Here is a 13442-nt window from a genome sequence, read left to right as displayed (position 1 = left end):
AGCTTTCTACAACATTAATTTCTTTCCCAGTGCACTTGCACTTGGTCGCTTTTCCCACAAGTAGCATAAAATGTGTGTGAGTGCAATTTTTTCACAAATCATAATCAAAGTTGTAAAATGAAGAATAAACCATTCCTGTTTATATGTTACAGAGGAAAATGAAGAATTAACAGTTCAGTAACAATTGTATCAAATTGACGATATACCATAGAGATACGATTTGCCAAACATCGTTAAAGAGAATCCGAAACAATGCTTTGACTGAAACTGGTATATGCCTGAAGTTTTGTATAACAGTGGCGGGCGAGCAGATTAAGAGCTCTGGGTGTGTTATACGTTGGTGTCATTACTCTTACAAAGCATTGATTCGTTTGCATATGCGTAATATTAAATTGTTTAGAGGCGCCGGCTTATTGTTTGTCTGCTACCAGTTGTGTTAGTTTATTGCTATAGATTACACGTAGTATATCTTGTAGGTTGGGTAGTATTGGAGATTTAATTTGTATCGTTATTATGTCATCTATGACTATCTTTTGGGGTATCTTTTCGGCTTTTTGTATGTGTTTTTAATCATGCCTAGTTTTCCATTTACTGTTTTCCTAACCTTAGTTTCATGCACTATACTCCGTTTATTAAAGATCTACTTCCCTTGCAATTTGATTTTAACTTCATATCTGGCGATGTTTTCTGTAGTAACGAGGGATATGTGTATCATGGCATTAGGATTTTCGTTCCAGTAGATCATCGAACGGGATTATTTAGATCTACAATAATCCCTCGCCCTATGGTTCAGCTATCGCGTTTCATCTATCGTGGTTTATTATTTAATCTTACGTCGATTCCTCTGTGGTCTTGCTTTGTACTTTTAATAAAGTAAATATATACAAATTATAAAAATAATAAAAAAGAAATCTACACTACAGTAATGTTTCTACTTCGCGGAATTTCACCTATCACGGAGTGTTCTGGAATGTAACACCCGAGATAGTCGACGGATTACTGTACTTGTCCGACTGCCAAATCATATCAAGATATTGAAGAGGCGGTACCACCGAGTAGTTCACGTGCATATTTCTTTCTATTGCTTATCTGTCTCAAAGTTACAATGTCAGCATATTGCCCTGTAGATTTCAATGCCAAGTCTTTAGTATCAGTTTCTGTTTAATCTTTGTTCGTTTTGTCATTTCAATTTAGATTCAATATAAGCTGTCCAGACAGTTCTAATAATTTCTTTTACATTTTTAGTTCCAATGTTTCGATTGATTTTGACACACTTAACTGATTAGATATGAAAGAGTGCTTACGTTTCTTATTTTATATCATGTAACACGGTGATATTGATGATTGTTTCGAAAGGCAACAATAAATTTACAAGAAATTCAAGCTTGAGATATCAGCTTGTATTTCTTGTAGATACTTTATTATTTCATCACTGTGAGACATTTCAGTGTATATATATTTTTGACTTTAAATCGATTTAATTGCTTTTTTCTTCACTCAGTGTATACGAGTTTGATTTTCGGATTTCTTTCTTCATAAACAATTCTATTTATTGTGTGTCAACTATACACGTACATAATGCTTATTTTGCACTATCATGCGCGAGTATCAGTTCCTTCTTGGGTTCTACCATAGGTGAAAACTTATTATCAATGCGTACCATACACAAGAATATAATATCATATTCCGTTACGCCATATCTGTTTTCTTACAGGAGCACATCCATATCTGGGGCCGTATTTTGATCCGCTCTAGATTACTTGGGGTAGTTTTGTTAGTGGAGAAAGTGTTTTATATACTAAATTTGTCTTCTGTATTTTCACTAAAAAGATGCAGCAAACAGAATTCTATAAATGACGTTTTTTTTTTCTTTTATCTATATCATTTATCTTATACCATGACCGGATAAAGTAATGTCTCCAACGTTCAGAGTAAATTTTCTCCGATAATTTGTTTACATGTTAACACATTTGTGATCAATAAGAAAAACTGAAAAGTACTTATTCTTATCCAAATATATGTATGTATATATATATATATGTATATATATAATATATATATATATATATATGTATGTATATATATATACATGTATATATATATATGTATATATATAATATATATATATATATATATTATATATATATATATATATATATATATATATGTATATAAGTTTTATGAACTAACCTTAAACTTTCAATATAGTCGCAATTATTCGTTCTCAACTGAAATTCTAACAGGCTACCCTATGTCTTTCTATGTCAGACATTTTTAGAAGATCATTTTACCCTACCTTCACAATCTATGTTTTTGTTTTTGCTTAGATTCGGAAGAGATCTTAAATAAATATATAATTCGAAATAGTTTCGAAAACAGTTTTTCTTCTTTTGGCAAATATCGGTATTTCTTTACTCCAAATATCCGTGATGGACATCTTTGAGAAAGTGTGAATCAAATAATTCCATTAAATTTCTTCTGTAATTTATCGTATTTTGAAATATCTAGCAACAAAAAATTTGGACGATAGACTTACCGCAAGATGACGGTATGTGCCATAGGTTCAATCATGGCATTACATTTTGATAAAGTATCCTATAATGCGTAGCGATTTTCTTCACTATTTCAGGGAGTGACGACCCTGCCTGACACGTCCCCGGGCTCAGCTGGCTCCGGCTGACATCACCCGGTATGGGCCACTATCCGGGGTTACGGAAAGGAGACAACCTTCAAAGAAATCTGGAGTGGAGCCCCGTAGGCGGTTTAGTGTTCGAGTCGACACTCTTCCGGCAGCTCCTGCAGCCAAGCTGGTGCCAAACGTAATGCTTTGCACAACTTTGGACTACGTCAGCAAGGTCGAAAGAGGAATCCTGACGATTAGGCTAGCCAGGATTTTCTTACATCTAACCCAGGCCTGCGCAAAAATGGAGAGGAAACGGGAGAGGACATGAAATGTAAAAACCAGACTGGATTACTCTATGCGCAACTCCAATGTCTCACGAGACAAAAGAAGCCAACAACAACAGCAAAAATCCTGTGGCTCAATTTAGCATAGAATTTAAATCATATCATTGTTATAGACCAAAGCCCTAGTTACGGTTCACCGATGAATTCCTTTTCATTAATGAAGGAATTCGGATAGCCTTCTTGAAATTTAGCGTTTCACAGAAAACCGCGATTTTCCGTACACTTTAGCCTTTAAAATAGTCGCAAAAAGGCAAGTTCTTTTTATCGTGCAACAACACGTATCATGTGATCTCTACCACATATTCTAACAGAAATGCTGTTTTTAAGATAAGGCGGGAACCTACATTATCATTTGTTGCGTAGCTGAATGCACCGAATAAAACTTAGGTTATGTTGGACACGCTGGAAAAATAATTTTAAAAAAATTACTGGCTGTTGGTGATGGAAGCACTCCGTCGGTTACGACGACGAGGGTTCCGGTTGATCCGATCAACGGAACAGCCTGCTCGTGAAATTAACGTGTGAGAGCCTGAGCACTCCACAGACACGTGTACCCTTAACGCAGTTCTCGGGGATATTCAGCGTGACAGAGAGTTACAAGGCCGGCCCTTTGAAATACAGGTACAACAGAAACAGGAAGTAAGAGTGAGAGAAAGTTGTGGTGAAAGAGTACAGCAGGGATCACCACTATCCCTGCCGGAGCCTCATTGGCTGTAGGTATTACAAGTGGCAACATTATATTAATTCGACGGATGTTGCCAAAGATTTAACGTTCAAGTAGTTTAACTTTCACATATTCAAAACATTTTCTGACTCCAATAAACTTTCAGTCATCGAAAGGGATGTCAGGAAGATAAATGTTTTTCAGGGTGACTAGTGTCACGGCCTTGAAAGAGGAGCAGAATGAAAAGAGAGTTTCATCAGATTTATACCATATCTTTTGAGAGCTCTTCTCTTTTTTTTCTTCTTTTATTTTCCTTTAACATGTTACACGAAAACGAATCATGATGATATTTAATTTGTCTATGAAAGGAAGTAGGATCGTCAATGAACGTGTAGAGGTAAGACTTTGCACACGTTGTCAAAAAGCAAAAAGCAAGGCCATGTAGTGGGACATGGAGTTATGTACAGGTTGGTGTCCATGCAAAGAGTTCAGGCCATTTCTGATCAAGAGAGACTTTGAACCGAGCGGTCGTCGGCATCTTCACTATCTCGTCCGGCAGCTTATTCCACGGATCCGCAACCCGGACAGAGAAAGCACGTCTCCTTCGATTGAGATGAAATCGTCGCAGATAGAGCTTTTCGGAGTGACTTCGCAGCCGACGCTCTGGAGCAGGAGTGAAGAACAGCTCTTTCGAGAGGTTACACTTTCCGTACCAGGTGCTCACTGCGCCCTGCCAGTCGGGCAACTGGATCGATGATTTTCTTTTCTAAACGTGTTAGTGATGATGAAGAGTGACGGCGTAGTCAAGGAGACACTAGGTGTCGATATAAACGAGCTGATTAGATTGTTTCGGAGATTTTTCCTGCGAGGAAAACCATGTATAATTTCCAGAACTCATTGACTTAATAGTGATAACAAGAGGCACTACTGGTTCGATATTAGCTTTACGTGCATACTAGTGCTGTCAGACAGGCCTGCCGGAGATGCATGAACAGCATTGAAACTGTACTTGAATTTTTCCAAGTTTACTGACTTATAATGTTATATCGAACAGTTGTCGCGCGTGGGACGGATCTGGCTGCCAGTCGAGTTCATATTAATGATTACACCATCGCACTTCATTAACCGGGCAGAAAAGTTAATGACGAAGATTCAAGATAGCCTCATCGATGTTTCAAGTTTGAATTGAAATGAAAGGTGATCGTCGAGAGAATTAAATTATTAAAAAATTAGTGAAGATGAGAAAATAGTCAGGGTGGATAGAACTGCTCTAAGGTCTAATTTCTAGATCGGAGTGCAAAAACTAGAGGGAACTCTAACCCTTCGTAATCAATGTTATTGGGAATGGTGGATTCCTATATTGGTCCAAGAGGTAGTAGTGTAGCACAGGAATTACGAATAGTTTTCAATTAACCATAAATGCTTAAATTTAATCTTCTTGTGTTTATAATTTATTTCATATTTTTACATTTCAATTCATTTTTTATAATCTTTCGTTTCTTTGCTATTCGCTATATATTACGACAGTTTTAGCATCATCACTCTTGTTCTTGCCCTTGTGGCGAAAAAAAACCCAGAACACTCAACAGCGACACCATCATCGTCTTTAATAACATCGTCTTCATTATCATTTACATTACGGTTGTTGTACTTCTGATTGCAGTGATGATTATAGTTCATTACGTAAGATTTAGTAGATACACCGTCAAAAGAAAATGTAAACGCCGATAAGTATATACTTCGAGCACAATCATTATACAACGAAATGAAATAAATAGATTACATTCTCAGTAGAGGCGCATTATACATCAGGCTTTTACAGTAAAAATCATATTAATTCTCACACACATTTACTTGTGTAGCAATATCCATTTCATCGTGCAATGTTTTCAATAAGGAATCTATATATATATATGTTTGTATCAACTGCTCAACGACTTAAAACCTTCCGACTTCTTATCATTTAATATTTAATATTTATTATGGTGTGTTAAATTGTTTCGAAAGTAAATACTTTCGAAGGTGCAACAACGGAGGCGCAATGGCCCAATGGTTAGGGCAGCGGACTCGCAGTCGGAGGATCACGGTTTCGATTCCCAGACTGGGCGTTGTGTGTGTTTATTGAGCGAAAACACCTAAAGCTCCACAAGGCTCCGACAGGGGGTGGTGGCGACCCCTGTTGTACTCTTTCACTCCAACTTTCTCTCACTCTTTCTTCCTGTTTCTTGTCCCCGACTTCCTACGCAACCGCTGAGCCTGGGTGCACATTCATCCATCCGTCGATGCTCTCGGTGTCGGAAGTTGACCTGCTTTCTCTTCTGCGGGTCTTACGAATAGCAAAGGACCACGTTTCGGACTTCTCCCACTAGGACGAAGACCTCTACGCTCAACAGCAACAGCAGTGCAACAACAATAAGACAGGCAGCAGGTATTAATGTTCATGAATACTTCTTTAGTTTACTACGTGCATGCCTATTAATGGTAAATAGATTTATCCATCAAAGTATTTACGTATGAAGAAATTCTGTCCTATTCCGCTCTAAAATTATTTGACCAAAAATAAAAATTTATATTGCTGAATATGTCTAAGATTACATTATTTACATTATTTACAATTTACGGATATTTGTCCTTATTATTGTTTGTTGTTAACACAACGTTTTGGCTGATATACTCTCCAGCCTTCATCTTGGAGAAATTTCGATCCTGGGTTCTCAATCCTAAGGCATTTTTCGATTTTGTTTATTATTATTATTATTATTATTATTATTCAGGTCCCTGCCCGGAATCGAACTTGGAATCTTGGGGTTAGTATCCCGCGCTCTCAAACACTACGCCGTGTGCCCACGGGAAGGAAAATATTTTATCCAATGCTAAAGATGTCCTCCTTTTAGAGTTTTCATAGCGCTATACTATCCGATGCCATTTCTGTTTATTTGGAGACCATATGAACAAGTGAACGCTTATAGGTTTCGTCTTTAAGACGCTAGTATTTGGGTGGCGGCTTTAAAAGCTTGTAGAGATAATATCTACTTTATAATAACCAACGCCCTTACCTGCATGTTCCACCGCACACCATCGCTTATGATAACAAAGGTTTCAAATGATCCAATTCACGGAACGGACAGCTCGTGAAATTAACGTGCAAGTGGCTGAGCACTCCACAGACACATGTACCTTTAATGTAGTTCTCAGTAGGATCAGCGTGGCACAGATTATGACAAGGCTGGGCATTTGAAATACAGGTACTACTTAGTTTTGTCAGCTGAGTGAACTGGAGAAATATGAAATAAAATATATTGATCAAGGGCACAACGCGCCGCAGGGAATCGAACTCATGACCTTACGATCGTGCTCCGAACTACCTAAACACCAAGCTACGCGCCTTCACTAAACTGGCGCTGTGTCGCTAACGACAACAAGGGTTCCAGTTTATCTGATTAGCGTAACGGTCTGCCTGTAAAATCAAGCAATTGGCTTGAACACTCTACAGACACGCGTACTCTTAACATAGATCGCAAGAAGATTCAGCTTGTCAGAGAATATGACAAGGACGGACATTTTGTTTTGCCAGATGAGTGAATTGGAGGAATGTGAAATAAAGCCTCTTGCTCAAGGGCACGCTGGTAATCGAGCCGAATACCCATTGTAAGCCACGCGCCTTCACTTACTTACATCTACCGAAGAATAAGCACATATTATTAAGGTTTTTTTTCACTTTAGCCGGAAACTAAACACATTCTCATAAGCTGTTGAATAACAAGAGGCATTCCGTCTCTAAAGAGGAAGACAGTGTTTGTTCCAAATTGCCAAATGTTTCGGAGGTCCTGCACGTGATGCTAAATTATTGAATGTAATCTACTGCTTTAGAGAAAATAAGAGAAATTGACAGAAATTGAATTAGTATTTATAAGTTAATTATGTACAGCTTCTACTCTGACTGTTAACGCAGGAGTAGCTATAATACTGTTTAAAGAGGAAATATATTTTAAAATAACCTGAGCATTTATTCGCATATACCTGAAATATAACTTTCCTAGCTCCAGTCCCAGACTTTAGCAGCCAATTGAATACGAAATTGGTTCATTTTATTTCATAATCATTTTCCCTTAAAGTCTTCCTTGTGGATATGAACTTAACATCTTCATTATCACATACATGTATATGACTTAAATCGCAAAGATATTTTCCTGAGGATATTGGCAGTCAACGATATATCGATGACTGCCAATTTCAACAATGTTACTCCGAAAAAAAAAACTACTTTTAAATCCGGCAAACGATGAGCTGTTTATATTCTTAAATTGATAACGTAATTTATCAGTAACACAGTTATGTTCCCTCGCGCAAAATAGCAAATTCCTGTTAAAAGCACACACCGCTTCAAATGTTTGCGGGAATCACGCTCATAATGATCTTTGGCTGCGTATTATTTCAATCTAGATGATAGAACTGTTGTTGATAATCAGAATTCCCGATATAGATCTGAATTCTCCACCACACATAGATGCATACACGCACACACACGCACACACACACACATACGCAGGGACATACGCAAACACAGTCATATATATAGAAGGATACAGTCATATATAGAACATGTATGTTTTCCTCTATGGAATATTGGCAGATTAAAATATATTCTAACTGAAGAAATTATTACATCAATAATTCATTTTACCTATAAACAATCAAACTTACATATTATTAGTAATCAGCTCTTGCTTTTCGTTGCTAATGTTTAGCCGAGAACGAACCTTCACCATGGATAACTTTGAGGAAATATATTCTTTTCTACTCTAGGTACAAGGCCCGGAATATTTTGGGGAGGTCACCAGTCGATTAGATCGACCCCAGTACGCAGCTGGTTTTAAATTTATCAACCCCGAAAGAATGAAAGCGCCAGACGAATTACCTATTTCTTTACTACCCACAAAGGGCTAAACACAGAGGGGGCAAACAAAGACAGACAGACGGATTAAGTCGATTATATCGAGCCCAGTGCGTAACTGGTCCTTAATTTATCGACCCCGAAATGATGAAAGGCAAAGTCGACCTCGGCAGAATTTGAACTCAGAATGTAACGGCAGACAAAATACCGCTAAGTATTTCGCCGGCGTGCTAACGATCCTGCCAGCTCGCCGCCTTCTATGCCGAAGTATATTGCAATAGCAATTATTCACTGAGAATTGTATTATCCAATAGGAAAAAATCACTCAATTTTAAGACGAAAAGTTTTAATTCAACAAGGATTTAGTGGCTAATTTTAACAGATCGAGCAATCTCTTCGGTGCAACATCGTTACAATTCACTTCTACTCATCTTCTTTGTTAGGTTGAGCCGTGTTAGCTGTCGCTTAATCCTACTCTAACGATGATTGATTGCTCAGCTCTACGCTGAAATATAATTTATTAGCGTCCATTCTATCTTAATTTTAATATGCATAACGAAATTCATTATACAACGGGCGTATTCGTTTTAAAACGACAAACATATAACGTGACCAAGATTTAACAACTGCTTCTAACATAACATATCAAAGGTAACATTTGGTTTTATAGTTTTTTGGTGTTTCAAAGAGTACGTGGAAGTAAGAACCAAACAATGAGATGGCCTGTAATACATATATGAAATTATACCACATTATGCGTAGATATTTGTTTTAAGTATATTTTAAAGCATGAGGGTTGCAAAACCGGCTGAATCGTTACCACGCCTGGCAAAACGCTTTGCCTCATTTCATCCGTCTTCACGTTTCTAATTAAAATTCCACCACGATCAACTTCGCCTTTCATTCTTTGGAGTCGATAAAATAATTATCAGTTGAGCACTAGGGTCGGTGTAATCGACTTACATCATCATCATCATCATTGTTCGACCGTGGTCGAGACTATGGAATTTACCATGCTACGCCAGACTTAACGGTCCATCATGGCATTACGGAGGTCCTGTTGCTGGATGCCTGCATCCCTGGAGATTACATCAGGGTAGGAGAGTGTGCGCCCTCTGGTATTGCGAGTAGATGGCTTCCAGAGGGGAAGAGTAGAAATTACCTCTTTTTCAGCTCTACAACAATGTCCAGCAAACTGGATTCTCTTACCTTTCACAAGGACTTACCCCCACAACCGAAATTGAAATTTGTCCTTAGGAGACCCTGGTAGGGATCATTTGGACACGATTCCAAGACCGTCTAACAATCCTTCATGCTATAGCATTCTGCTTATATCAATTTCAGTGCTTCAGATTCCATGTTACGTTTCAAGTGTATACGTCCATAAATACTCTTGTTTCACGTAAACAATAAACATATAAAATAATTCTGAAGCGTTACGTGATGCTGTACCTTCAGTTCATGTCTCTCTCTCTTTCTCAATTTCAGTTTATTTATCTATCACCCTCTCTATTTGTCTTTCTATCTATCTACCCTAATAACATATCTATGTGTATGCATGTATATATATATATATATATATATTATATATATATATATATCAAACTGATCAAACTGGGCCTGGTGCAGTCTTCTGTCTTCCCAGACCCCAGTTGAACCGTCCAACCCATGCTAGCATGGAAAGCGGACGCTAAACGATGATGATAATGATGATATATATATATATATTTCATCAAAATTTAGATTCAGATGAATATGGTACTTAAGTTAAAGGCACCAGAATTTTGTATGGCATTATCAATATAAATCAAATGGGGTGATTATAATTAAAATAAGCAACAAGGATATCCAAAGGTAGTGTAGTACAATTGTTTCATGCTACTTCACTTTATTAAACATTGTAAGTATTACATCAAGTTTTAAAGCGTCGAGCAATCTTCAGCCACATATAGATTTTTGCAATTAAACGGACAATGAAGTTCTTATACTTATTTCATTTGACAACAGTACAAAGAGGGTAGATATATAGACAGAGAGATTAATTTCATCATTAAGAACATGGTGGTAGTATGTTATTCTCTGTAGAATTTTTATCACTGAGTTCACTTTGTTATGTAGATCTATCAGTGGAGAGGGTGTTTCTATTCTTCGTTCAATGGAGAGAAACAAGATTTTTTTCTATTTATAGATAGAGGAAGGGGTAGTACAAATGTCAAAACCATAATTCCATCCTCATTTTGAAGAATTTAGCTTAGACATATTTGAATGTATTATAGCAAAAGCTAGTAGGCTGAAGTTAGTGGGGTAGGGAGAATAGAGACTACTAATGCTCTAGAGGTTTTCACTGTCCCTTACCATTTAACAGCCAAATTCTATATTGTGAATTTTAAATAAATATCCTTTAGATAATTTTCCAAAGGATTCTAATAAATTTTAGTATCTTATATAGGGATAGAAAATATAAAAAGCATTTCATATTGATATAAATTTATATATATCCATTTCTATTAATATAGAATCATAGTTAGTTAGTAAGTCGTGATTTATTTTATTAATGAGTTAAGTTAAAATAATAAGCTAGACAATATTTACAAACTGTGCAAAAAAAAATTGTTCGACATTTTAAAACTGAAGTAATATTTACAGTGTTTAATAAAATGAAGTAGCATGAAACAATTGTACTACACTAACTTGGAAATTCTTTTTTGATATCTATATCTATATATATATATATATATATATATATATATATATATATATATATATATATATAGGCGCAGGAGTGGCTGTGTTGTGAGTAGCTTGCTAGCAAACCACATGGTTCCGGGTTCAGTCCTACTGCGTGGCTTCTAGGGCAAGTGTCTTCTGCTATAGCCCCGGGCCGACCAATGCTTTGTGAGTGGATTTGGTAGACGGAAACTGAAAGAAGCCTGTCGTATATATGTATATATATATATATATATATATATATATATATATATATATATATATGTATATGTGTGTGTTTGTGTGTCTGTGTTTGTCCCCCTAGCATTGCTTGACAACCGATGCTGGTGTGTTTACGTCCCCGTCACTTAGCGGTTCGGCAAAAAGAAACCGATAGAATAAGTACTGGGCTTACAAAGAATAACTCCCGGGGTCGATTTGCTCGACTAAAGGCGGTGCTCCAGCATGGCCGCAGTCAAATGACTGAAGCAAGTAAAAAAGTAAAAGAGAGTAAAGAGCATATATATATATATAGCATATGAGGAGTATAGTTGACTGGTGATCTAAACGAATAGGTATTCTCTGTGGGTGTTATAATTGGTTATCCATTAGGTTCCAAGTTCACAGCTGAGGCTGGATGTAGGGATTCGTATCAGGCGTCCGAGTTATCAGGTATATATTAGAGGATACAAGACAACAAAAACCAAGACAGGACGAGTATCTCAAATCATTTAGAATGTTTAATTAGAGTAAGGTGAATTTAAAGTTATCAATTAATTATTGGATATCTAACTGCTGTTTCTGGGATACCCTAAGTGATAGGTTAGCACCTCCATACGCTGGGCATTCCGTCATCAGAGATAAGGTGAGTATGTATGAAAGTTCTAGGCAGGGAGTTCACAGTTTATATTAGATGGAAGATTAAACAGTAAAACAGAAGAGAGAGGAATGCAGACTGGAGAATAAAGTCCCCAACTCATCTTATTCCAGAGGGTTTGGAGTTTGGTCCGTACATGCGTGAAGGTATCAGATCCTTAATTATAATCCCAGGCAAATCCAGGCAATATTTTGGCAGTATTTTGAATGTTGCATTCATGTTGAAGGAATACATTAAGTGCTTAGCTAAGTCCACCAACATGAACGGAACTTTGAAAATACTGCCTGTATTCACCTGTGATTTTACTTTAGCACCAACCTCCATACCCTTCGGAATAAGATGAGCTGCGAACTTTATTCTCATGTCAGTATACTTCTATCTACTGCTTTACTATTTATTCTTTTGTGTATTATTTTATTCCTTTATAATCTGTGAATCCCTTGACAAGACCATTCATACATACTCACGTTGTCTCTGATGACAGCATACCCAGTGTATGGAAATGCTAATCGATCACTTGGTGTACCCCAGACACAGCTGATAGACATCCAATAATTAATTAATTACTTCAAATTCACCTTATTCTAATTAGATATTCTGAAGGATTTCAGATACTCGTCTTGATTTGGTTTTTGTTCTTTTTTCTTCAAATATATATTATATATTTACATACATACATGCATATATATGTATGTGTGTGTGTGTGTGTGTGTGTGTGTGTGTGTAATTAGTTAAAACTTGTGTATAGACGTTAATTCCATTTTCGTATTCTCACATTTGTTATATACACGCACGTATATTTGTATATATGTATATAGGTGCGTAGGTGCGTATCTATATATGGATGTATATACATATACACATACACACACACGCACACACACACACATACACGCACACGCACACCCATACACACACACACACCACACACACACACACATATATATATATATACATGCATAAATATATATACAGATAAGGAGAGAGAGAGAGATCTACTTATCTAGATCTATCTTATAGACAATAGAAAGAGAGACAGATAGATCGATGCGTATGCACGTTGGTTGTGTCATGTTAGTAGTTTACGCTATACATATGAATGATTCTGTGTATATACATAAAAGCGTTATGGCGTTGCATAAAACTATACTAATATGTGCGGTGGAAATCGTTTTTATAACACATTATACTCCAGATATTTAACGAGCAGCATGTGGAGTAAAGTTAAAAAGCAAAATAACATAAATTACATGAAACGTAAACCATTTTGCCGATGACTAAGTCTTCTTTTCTCTGCTCTTCTTTAAACTTATAATAACACATCTATTCTGGTC

Source organism: Octopus sinensis, linkage group LG10 (assembly GCF_006345805.1).
Source record: "Octopus sinensis linkage group LG10, ASM634580v1, whole genome shotgun sequence".
NCBI lineage: Eukaryota > Metazoa > Mollusca > Cephalopoda > Octopoda > Octopodidae > Octopus > Octopus sinensis.
The sequence above is the reverse complement of the archived record's forward strand: the minus strand, read 5'-3'. Positions refer to the sequence as shown.